General features: G+C 40.0%; 1 long non-coding RNA gene across 1 annotated transcript in view; it reads left to right on the top strand.

The window, feature by feature from the left end:
- Positions 1-6,090, top strand: part of LOC105509777 — a 92,980-nt gene extending 86,890 nt beyond the window's left edge. Inside the window, exon 2 of the long non-coding RNA XR_001001479.1 lies at positions 5,832-6,090. This is a non-coding gene — a long non-coding RNA (uncharacterized LOC105509777). The remainder of the gene's footprint in view (positions 1-5,831) is intronic.
- Positions 6,091-11,303: the final 5,213 nt, after the last annotated feature.

Genomic DNA, 11,303 nt, shown 5'->3' with positions numbered 1-11,303 from the left:
TCATTGTTCAGTTCCCACCTATGAGTGAGAACATGCAGTGTTTGGTTTTCTGTTCTTGTGATAGTTTGCTGAGAATGATGGTTTCCAGCTGTATCTATGTCCCTACAAAGGACACGAACTCATCTTTTTTTTATGGCTGCATAGTATTCCATCGTGTATATGTGCCACATTTTCTTAATCTAGTCTGTCATTGATGAACATTTGGGTTGGTTCCAAGTCTTTGCTATTGTGAATGGTGCCACAATAAACAGATGTGTGCATGTGTCTTTATAGCAGCATGATTTATAATCCTTTGGGTATATACCCAGTAGTGGGATGGCTGGGTCAAATGGTACTTCTAGTTCTAGATCCTTGAGGAATTGCCACACTGTCTTCCACAATTTTTTAACAGTTTCTTAAGTGGGACATCTTAAAAGTCTTCCTTTTAACCTCTTCACTCCTCTACACCAGTTTAGCAGTGTAGATGCTGCAAAGTAACCCAAGGACATTGTCCATTTTTCTGGAAGACTTTCCTATCCTTTTTATATATGGAAAAATATAAATTAATTAGAAAAACTTAGCATATTAAGGTCTGTTTTAGGAATGTCCCTAACTTAGGTATTTTGGGCACATGGTTTTGGGCTATATACTAAATGATTCATTCTATATAGTTTCATCAATATCTCCTGAGATATAAGTATGAAACACTAACAACCACCTTAGAATAGTTTAAAATAAATCAACAGACAATAAATATGGAGCTTTCCAATCTAACATACTTCATATTCTCTTGGCTATAGAAAGAAGTTCATTTATGCTGAAATATTTGTCAATGATAAGAATGAATTTATTGTTAATAAGTAATTTATTGTTAACAAGTAACAAGTAAAGGCATTTTAACATAGTACAGGAGGAGGATATTCAATATAGTCAAAGGCAACACTAGTCAGCAGACAAGAAAACAAATAGGTTTATGAAAATGGGATATTTGAGCCCTTGAAAAGCTTGTGTCTACAAATGACCGGTTTTTAAAAGAATTCTGGCAATACATACAGAACTGATATAGTAGTATGGCCTTTAGAAAGCCACAAAATAGCTTTGATCTTGGATTATGCTATGCAGTGGCTACGGGACTAGGCAGCAACGGTGGCATAAGGTATCCCAATAGTACCTCTGCTCAATGACCCAAGGCCTGGCAGGAGAAATGTTGGGCTGGGAGACTTGAAGATCATGTTTAGTGGTGAAACCAAGCAGATGGTTCACCTGAAGCATTACTCCAAGAGGGCTAATGAGAGAAACAAACCTAGGGACTTGCCAAAGTACCCGAGTAAGCAGGTTGGAATGAAAGTAGAAGGCGAAGCCTCCTTTGGGTTTGCACAAGATCCAGAGTGCAGGTGACAAAGACTTTTTGTAGTGTGTGCTCAGGCTTTTCTGTGGGTGGGAAGGTGCGGTTAAGAACACTGTGCTGGTCTGGACAAGGGTCAAGGTGACACACAGCATGGTGGTAAGAAGTATGGTGATCCCTTGTTTGCCTGGGACTCAGTTCCAGAGCATAGGACTTTTAGCATAAACTGGGAAAGTCCTGGTCATACTATGAAAAAAGAAGGTGTTGAAATCACAAGTGGACTTTGGGCCCAGCTGGCCTAAACAGTAAGGAATCATCAGTTATCAAAACTGAAAGAAACCTCAGAGGCTGTCCATCTATGCAAAACTTTTAACTCAATTAAGATCTCTCTCAATCAGCAGTCCCCAACTTTTTTGTCAGCAGGGACCGGTTTCACAGAAGACAATTTTTCCACAGACTGGGGTGGAGTAGGAAGGATGATTTTGGGATGATTCAACCACATAACATTTATCATGCACTTTATTTTTATTGTAATATATAATGAAATAATTATGCAACTCACCACAATGTAGAATCAGTGGGAGCCCTGAGCTTGTATTCCTGCAACTGGACAGTCCCATCTGGGGGTGATGGAAGACAGTGACATGGAAGTGTGTTGCTTATGTTCAGTCTACTCCATAGTCTCATTTTGGTTGCTGTCACTGCAGAAAATTCTGCTTCACTAAGATAGGATGCTGGAAATGGAAGCAGGCTTTTCAGTGCTTTTGTGGCAATCACAGGATATTTCGCCTTGACTTTAATCCAGAACTGTGGAGGTTTGAAGTTTTCTCAAACATACTTTTAAGGCTACCATCATTTGCAATCTCAAGCAGTTGATCCTCTTCTAGCATGGACAAAATCTGTTCACCTGGCATATTCACAAACGAGTCACAGATCCATTCCTTCCCAGTTTGGGAGTATTTTGTGGTTGGGAAGTGATGCCCAAACTCTTTTGAAAGCTGAGATAGGTGATCATGCACCCGCTGGGAGAAAGACAGCCCTGGCTCTGTCTCTTTCAAAATCTTTGCTAATGTTTGAAACATGTCAGAGATCCCAGTTCCCAATGTTCACTTGTTGCCCCTATAATTCCAGTTTGGCTTTGAATGAAGCCACTTTATCTGCCAACTTAATTACAGTTGTAATTCTCCCCTGAAGTGACATACTGATTTTATTGAACAGGTTGAATATGTCCCAAAAGTAAGCAAGTTTTGGGACCCATTCTGGTCACTGAAATATGTTGCCAGTGGTGACTCTTCTTCTAAAAGAAATCTCTGCAGTGGCTCTCATAACTCAGAAACTCTGGCCGGTGATCTACCTTTAGAAAGCCATCTCACTTCTGTGTGTAAGAGAAGACATGTGTGCTCTTTGTCCATCTCCTCACAGAGCTGAGTGAACAAACGTGAGTTAAGGGCATGTATGTTATTAAGGTTGATAATTTTAATCACACCCTGCAAAATATTGTTAAGTTCAGGTGACATTTTTTGGCTAGTCAGCATTTCTCTAGGGATGACACAGTGCATAGACTCACACTCTGAAGCAACCTCTTTGACCCAAGTAGTGAAACCAGAAAGCCATCCAGTCATGGCAGCTGCTTCATCCATGCATAAACCTACCCAAAATGACCAATTCAGTTTTCCCAACATGCAATCATTCAAAGACTTAAATAGTTCTGCAGCTGTCGTGTTGGTTGGCAGTAAAAGTGCACATAACATATTCTCATGCACATCCTCCTGAAAAATAAATCACACAAAAACAAGCATTGTTGTATTGTGGTCAACACTGGTAGACTTGTCAACTTGGATTGTATACCATATTGGCTCATTAATTTTCTCTGACAGTTGTGCCTCAAGAGCCTCTACTATTTCATCAGTTCATCTAGTTTTGGTACTAGCTGAAAGAGGAACAAGTGCCACTTTTGAACCGCAGCCTCCCCTAAAAGTTCGTGACAGGCCAGGTGCGGTGGCTCACTTCTGTAGTCCCAGCACTTTGGGAGGCTGAGACGGGGGGGATCACTTGAGGTCAGGAGTTCAAGACCAGCCTGGCCAACATGGCGAAACCCATCTCCACTTAAAATACAAAAATTAGCCGGGCGTGGTTGCAGGTGCCTGTAGTCCCAGGTACTCGGGAGGCTGAGGCAGGAGAATTGCTTGAATTGGGGAGGCGGAGGTTGCAGTGAGCCAAGATTATGCCACTGCACTCCAGCCTGGGCAACAGAGTGAGACTCCATCTCAAAAATAAATAAATAAAAAAAATTCATGACAGATGTCCTTAGCAGCCGGCAAGATAAACTCTTCACCAATAGTAAAGGGCATGTTACCTTTAGCAATGCAGTTAGCCACTAAGAATGATGCTGTCTGTGCAGACATATTTGATGAAGTGGTGGCCTTCAATAATTGCTTCTGTTCTTTGTGTTCACATTTTTTTCTTTTGGAAAACTCCAAAGGCTTATCTTTTAATGCAGGGTGATTGGTCTCCATGTGGTGAAGCAGTTTGGAAGGTTTCATGCCTTTGGTGGATAGCCAGTCACCATATATTATACAAAGCAGGCTTGGAGAAGGTGAATCACTTGTTGTAATGAAACCATAATTTAAGTAGGACTCTTAGTATTTTCTTTTAAATGAAGATTTCTTTTTGTTTTAGTCTTAGAGTCTTAGAGTCTTCTGCTGTCTCATCATTGGGTCTTTCCCTCTTTTCAAAGAAGCTCTCTAGTGACATTTATTTTTCACTCATTTTGGCTTGGGTTAGCTTGTGGGCTTACCAAAACTGTGACAGAGACAAGAGCTCAGTGCAGGAAAGAGGCATGGATGGAAGTGGTAAATAAAATAATGGCAGGCCACACACGGACTGAAATAAGTGTCAGATGCTGACTTAAAGCCTGCCACCAGATGCAGCTGTACAATCAAATTACATCAACTCACTTGCCACTATAAAGCCTGACACCAGATGCAGCTTAATTGTCATTTGCCACTCACTGATAGAATTTTGTTATGAGTCTGTAAGCAATTGATTTATTAAGGTTTCTGTTCAGTCAAATCTCTCTGCTAATGTTAATCTGTATTTGCAGCTGCTCCCCAGTGATAGCGTAACTGCTTCAGCCCCATCTCAGATCATCGGGCATTAGATTCTCATAAGGAGCGTGCAACCTAGATCCCTCACCTGCACAGTTCCCAATAGGGTTCATGCTCCCATGAGACTCTAATGGTGCCACTGATCTGACAGGAGGTGGAGCTCAGGTGGTAACACGAGCGATGGGGAGTAGCTGTAAATACAGATGAAGCTTTGCTCACTCGCCCACTCCTCAGCTCCTGCTGTACGGTCCAGTTCCTAACAGGCCACAGACTCGTATTAGTCCATGGCCCTGGGGGTTGAGAACCCCTGCTCTAGACTACCCACAACTGGTAGTTTTTTTTTTTTTTTTTTCCTGAACACTTCTATTTTATTTCTTATTAATTTTTTCCAACTTTTAGGTTCACCGGGTTTGTTACATGGGTAAATTGCATGTCATTGAGGTTTGGGGTATGAAGGATCCCATCACCCAGGTAGTGAGCATAGTACTCGATAGGTATTTTTTCAGCTCTTGCCCCCCTCCCACCCTGAACACTTTTAAATGGTTTGAATTTTTAGCTATTATCATGCTATTGAAGGATTTTTAAAATGGAAAGTTACAATAAAGCAGTTCCCTTTTATTTTGATCTATTCAGAAACTAAAGTCCCTTGCACACATTTCATTTCCTGAATAACTGGGCATTTACTCTTATTTATAACTACTTAAATATCAATTTTATAACCAACAGAGATGTACTGGGAAAATGACAGAATTTATAGCCAGAAGGTCTGCGTTTGAGTCCCAGTTCTATCCTGAATGAATTCTTTGACCTTGCTCGGTTAGGAGGCTCAGAGAGATTATGTGACCTGCTCAGTACAGCAGAGCATTGTAACGACCTAGAATCTGTGCTCCAGAAAACCAAGCCCATAATCTGAGTTCCTCAGACTTCTTTATCAACTATAATTCCCCTGAGTTGTTGGCTAACATCTTGCTAATGTTAAAACAGAAATCCAGGGGTCCTACTGATCCTCTTCAGGCTATCGTGACACAAAAGAATGTAAAGAGGCCCATATCTTGATGACATATCTTTTTAGCTAAAAAATGTGCATATTATTACTATGCATCTGCAGCACAGCCTGTACTTCTCAGTTCACTTTAACTGCCGTCTCATGACTGACACAGATGTTATTGCTCCCCAATTACAGTGTTTTCTGCTTGGAGGCATCTCGTCCTCTGTAATAGATCATGGGCCAGAGCCCCAGTGCTAAACATTAGCTAGTAATTTATGATCATACCTTCTGAGCAGAGAGGGCAGCCATAGCTCACTTTGGACTTGGAAAAGCACTCCAGGTTTTCCCTCAGCTCTTTTTTCCCCTCTTTTCTTTTTCTGCATTTGCTCATTACTATATCTTTTCAATTTAGGGATGGCCTGGATCCTGCCATGTAAATCAAAGAAGAGAGGGCCTGACTCAGGCGCCTAGCCTGGTTCACCTGGAACCCATTAGGATACAGGATCATAAACACCTCTATTTTCCCTTCAGAGAGAGACCAGAACCACTGGAGTTAAGCTACCTGCATAAGAGTTGAGTGCGATCAGCTGTACTTAATCTTTAAATGTCCAACCCACTGATAACCTTTGGTTTGCTTTGATAACTATGAAATAAATTCTCACTGCCTTGGATACTGGCATTCTGGTTTTTATTCAAGGCTGTATTGCAGATGTCATAGAATTTTGGACTGGACAGCAGCCCTTGGAGATCTCTGGGTCTGGTTACTGGCTTTCAGGCACTTAATTTCTAAGCCTTCCTCTGCCAACTCTAAATTTCTTCAGGGAATGACATGGCATTTGTGCATTACCAACCTTTAGGTACTTTATGGGGTGAAAACCGTTTGGAGGTGGGAGAAAGGGAAAAAAAAGAAAGAAAGATCAAATCCAAAGCTTTACAACATAGTATAACAGAAAGAGTGCAGTTGAAGTTTTGAGCATCTTGGGTTTGAATTCAACTCTTCTATTCTTGCCCCTCCTCCCATCCCCCGTTTCCCATCCCCCAGCAGTGAGATCTTGGGAAAATATTAACTCTGTTGGCCTTGTTTGTTTTTTCCTCTGTAAAATGAGGGCAGTGTTCAATACCTCTCAAACTTGCATGTATGTATCAACCACTTGGGGATCTTGTTTAAATGCAGTTTCTGATTCAAGCAGGGCTGGAGTGGAACTCTAGATCCTACATTTCTAAAAAGCTCCCAGTGGATGCCAACTCTGTGGGTCTGAGGATCATGCTCTGAGTAGTAAAGGACTAAATCAGTGGTTCTGGCTAAATCACATGAAGAGCAGTTAAAACACTGATGGACTCATTTAAAACCAGTTAACTCAGCATCTCTATTGGTGCAGTTCAGACACTGAGAGTCTTAAAAATCAGGTGATTCCGATTCTGATATGCAGCCGTGGCTGAGAACCGTAAGCGTAGGTCAGCGATTCTGAAACTTGAGGGTGCATCAGAAGAACCCGCAGGACTTGTGTGACAACACAGGTTTCTGGGCACCACCCCTAGAAATTTTGATTCAGTGAATCTGGGCAGGGCCCCTAAATTTGCATTTCCCAAATGATGTTGACACCGCTGGTCTGGGGACCACACTTTGAGAAAACTGGTCTAAATGATCTCTAAGGTCCCTTTCAGCTCCGAACATAGCTTATGCCATCAAGACATTCTTCTTTTTTCCATAGCACGTATTCAAATATAGATTATTTGTGACTATAGTGTATGAATTTTGAAGTCAGTTACTCAGTTGAACCAAGGCATTTGTTCAAAACATGAACTTCTTTTTTTCATTTACTTTTCAAATATTACTTCTTGTTCTGTCCTGGTTATAAACATAAAACATGACTACTCTAAAAGCTGTGGAAAAGAAAGATAAATATAATGAAGAAATTAAAAAATTTCCCATATAACGAATTACATTCCCATCCAATATTTTCTTTTTATGCAAGCAAATATATATTTAAATAGTTATAATAGTCTATACAATTTTATCTTCTGTATAAACTGTTAAGTGTGGGTTCTCAAGTGCTGTATCTGGATTTATATCCTGACTCTAATACCTAATAAGCTTAAGGATCTTGGTTCAAGTTCCTATCTCTCTGTGTTGAACTTTTTTCATTTGTAAAATGGAGATAGTAACGGTGCTTACCTTGTAAAATTTGTTTTGAGGATTAAATTAGTTAATACATATAAAGCTGACTCATACAAGAACAGCTGGCTCATAATACTCTATTAATTTTATTATTATTTAACGTAGCAATATTTTTTCATAATCAAAAGTTAAAAAGACTCTATAAACATAACCTTTTGTAGACTTTGAACTATTCTCTAGTACTATCCCTACACTAATTTATCAGTTTTCTTATTTTTGTTGATTATAATACTGTTCTGAAAATCTTTGTATGTGACTTTTTGCTCATAGACATGAATTTCCTGCAGGTTGTAAGAAGTATATCTAACAGTTGTCTATATCAAAATGCAGATTTAGGGTTCTTCGTACATATGTACAGTCCTTTGGTGATGTATTTCTGGAATTTAGGAACAGTGAAGGCTATGACTTGTTATTGACAAATTAGCCTCTGCTGGAAATGGAAGTGGGTAGAAGAGCTTGTTTCTGCTTTCTCCTCATCCCAAACTATTTATTAATTCAACAAGAATCAAAGGGTGCTGTGGAGCACAATAAAGGGAAGATGGCTTAATCCTATTCTTGTTTATCTTTGAGTTGTAGAGGTCAGAGTTCAATAAAGCTGTCTGGACTTAAGTGTGAGTGTGGGTTATTGTTGGTGAAAATGGGACATACATTTATGTTAAAGGTAATAACTCTACCATTTATGTTTAGCAAATGGTCAAAGAATACTTGGCAGATCCTCATGGTAGACATTGCTATCATAATTTGTGAGCAAATTAATATTAAATATATTCATGAGCTATCGTAAGACAGTATTGGGCTAAATTTGTGTTCATTTTTATTGTAATTCTTTACACAAATATTTTCACTCTGAATATATATCATATTATGGAGGCATTATAAAATAGTAAAAGTGCATGAATTTTGAAGTCACATAGACCTTGGTTCAAATCCCGGCTCCAGTACTTATGAATCATATAGTCTTGAGGTAAAAAGAGATTCTGCTATGTCAGTTTTCTAATCTATAAAATGAGTGTTTGTGTGTGTATGCACATATATGTCTGTCTATCTATCTAGATATAATTCTAAATTAGCAAGTAAACCATGTATAAATTAATCAAGTGTATTTTAGAGCAATTAGGCTGCAATCTGGAATCTAGGAGACTATACAAGCTTGAAATTAGAAGTTTTTGAAATTCATAAGTTAAAAAAAATGGGCAGGCATGGTGGCTCACACCTGTAATCCCAGCACTTTGGGAGGCCGAGGTGGGCGGATCACGATCAGGAGTTTGAGACCAACCTGGCCAACATGGTGAAACCTGTCTCTATTAAAGATACAAAAAAATTAGCTGGGCATGTTGGTGCATGCCTATAATCCCAGTTACTTGGGAGGCTGAGGCAGGAGAATCACTTGAACCTGGGAGGCAGAGGTTGCAGTGAGCTGAAATCGCATCTTTGCACTCTAGCCTGGGTGACAGGGCAAGACTCTGTCTCAAAAAAAAAAATAAAAGAATTTCTTAAATTTTAGTGATTAATAATCAAGCCAAACTCCATTTTAATCAGCAGTGGAATTGATTTATATAGAAGTATGAGACCAAATATGCCTACCTTATAATACTCCCTTTTCCCCTTTGGTATCAAAAAATGGAATGAGGTTCTTTTCTCTAGACTGATGCCTCTGTAATCACAACTCTGTCCCCAACCTATTCAGATGGCTTCCCTGTATTACCAGCATGACCCTTCCATAGTCAGGCCAGTACTGTCTGTATTTTAGGACCTTCCATTGCTTATTCCCACCTTCATGTAGATTTCTGTTTTCAGGAAGCTTATAGCCTAGTAAAGAAGAACATCAAACTAAGTAGTTATTGAAAAGAGAGATGAGTGTTGTATGGAAATTTACAGAGTGTGATAGCAACAGAGAGCCAGGGGACCTAATCTGGGATTTCTGAGAAATGCCATTTATTCATTCAACAAATACTTGATGGACACTTAGTATGGACCAGACATGTGTTAGGTCTAGTTGGGTATTTAAAAGGAAACATTACAGACATAGTCTGTAAAAATGATATGTAGCTGGAATTAAAAGATGAATAAGAAATAACTATGTGACAGGAGATGGAGAGGAAGATGATTTTTGGAGATGGCAGGAGGGCTGAGTGATGGATGTGGGGTAAAAACAAATGAGTTGAGTCAAAACTGTGTTGAGCAGCTGGGTCGACGGGGATACCATTTACTGAAATGATGGATAGCAGGTTTGGAGATTCATTTGTTTGTTTATTCCACAGTTGCTTATTGATTCTATTTTATATGCCAGACCCTGTTCTAGGCATTAGGAATAAAACAGTGAATAACAAGACCAACATTCCTGCAAGGTAGTCTACAATCCATGGAGGAAAGTAGACAATAAAATATATAGTATGTCCAATATTGATAAATGTTGTAAAGACAAGTCAGGAAAAGAGGTTAAAGAATGCTAGATTGGTGGGCATGTTGCAATTTTATGTGTGATTGTCAGGGAAAGCCATATCAGCAGGTGATAGTTGACTGAAGTCTTCAGGGATGGGAGAGAACAAGTGCTTATATCAGGTGGAAAAATAGGAAAAGCAAGTGCAAAGGGCCCTGCGTTGGGAGCATGGCTAGAGTGGTGAGTTGGGGGACAGTAGTAGGAGATAATGTCAGGAAAGCAAATGAGTGGAGAGGGATTATGCAGGGTGTTGTAGGCATTATAATGCCCTAGGCTTTTACTTAGAGCAGATGGGTGACATTGAACAGTTTTGATCAGAAGGGTACATTTTAAAAATGTAACTATGATCAAGTTCATATAAACATGTGCATTAAAGAAAAAAAATCACTCTAAGTTCAGTGTTGGGCGTGCTAATTTTTGAGACTCAAGAGATATCCAAATGGGTTATTCAAAGATAATGAGATACACGAGTCGAGCTCAGAAGGTGGTCTGCAGAGTGGGTCATCAGTAGTTCAGTGACAACCAAAACATTAAGCCATGGGGATTGATGAGACCATCTAGGAAAGAGTACAGAATGCAAGGCAGTTGTCCTGGGATGGTACCTTGAGGGGGTTGGGAGAAAAGCAGGACTCCGCAACTGAAATGGCAGAAAGTAGGAGAGAACTTGAAAGACAGTGGTGTCAGGAAACCCAGGAAAGGGCTCTAAGAAGGATAGAGGGTAAACAATGCCCAGAACATGTTGGGAAATCACAATAGGACAGAAGAGTGTCCATTAGACTAAATAATGTGGGGAACATCGATGACCTTGGCAAAAGCAGCTTCAATGGAATATTGAGGAGGAGGATGGAAGAGGAAGGTAAAGAAGTTGATGAAGCAAGCCCAGGTAAACCTTCTAACTTTGGCTGCCTAGGGGAGCAGAAGACAGGATAGCAGCTGAAGGAGGAGTTTTGTAAGGTGAAAAAGACTCAAATATGAATTTCATGTTGATGAAAAGAAGGTACCACTGGAAAGAAGGAAGTTTAAATCCCAGAAAGTGGGAGTGATAGATGGAGTGAGATTCCCAAGAGGGTAGGTAGGAGAAAATAAGACCTACAGCAGAGTGGAGGGTTTAGACTGAGAGACCAACACAGAGATGGCAGATTGATTGCTAGTTGGCCGGAGTGGGAGGCCTCGGTAGTGTTTTACACGCACATGTAATTGTGACGTGTTCTTACAGTGGGTCATACATGGGGGGAATGGGTGGGGCTACTGGCTGCCACATGATC

Source organism: Colobus angolensis, unplaced genomic scaffold (genome assembly GCF_000951035.1).
Source record: "Colobus angolensis palliatus isolate OR3802 unplaced genomic scaffold, Cang.pa_1.0 Scaffold18, whole genome shotgun sequence".
In the NCBI taxonomy this organism is placed as follows: Eukaryota; Metazoa; Chordata; class Mammalia; order Primates; family Cercopithecidae; genus Colobus; species Colobus angolensis.
Note: the sequence above shows the minus strand (reverse complement) of the source record. Positions and strands in the feature narration are given on the sequence as shown.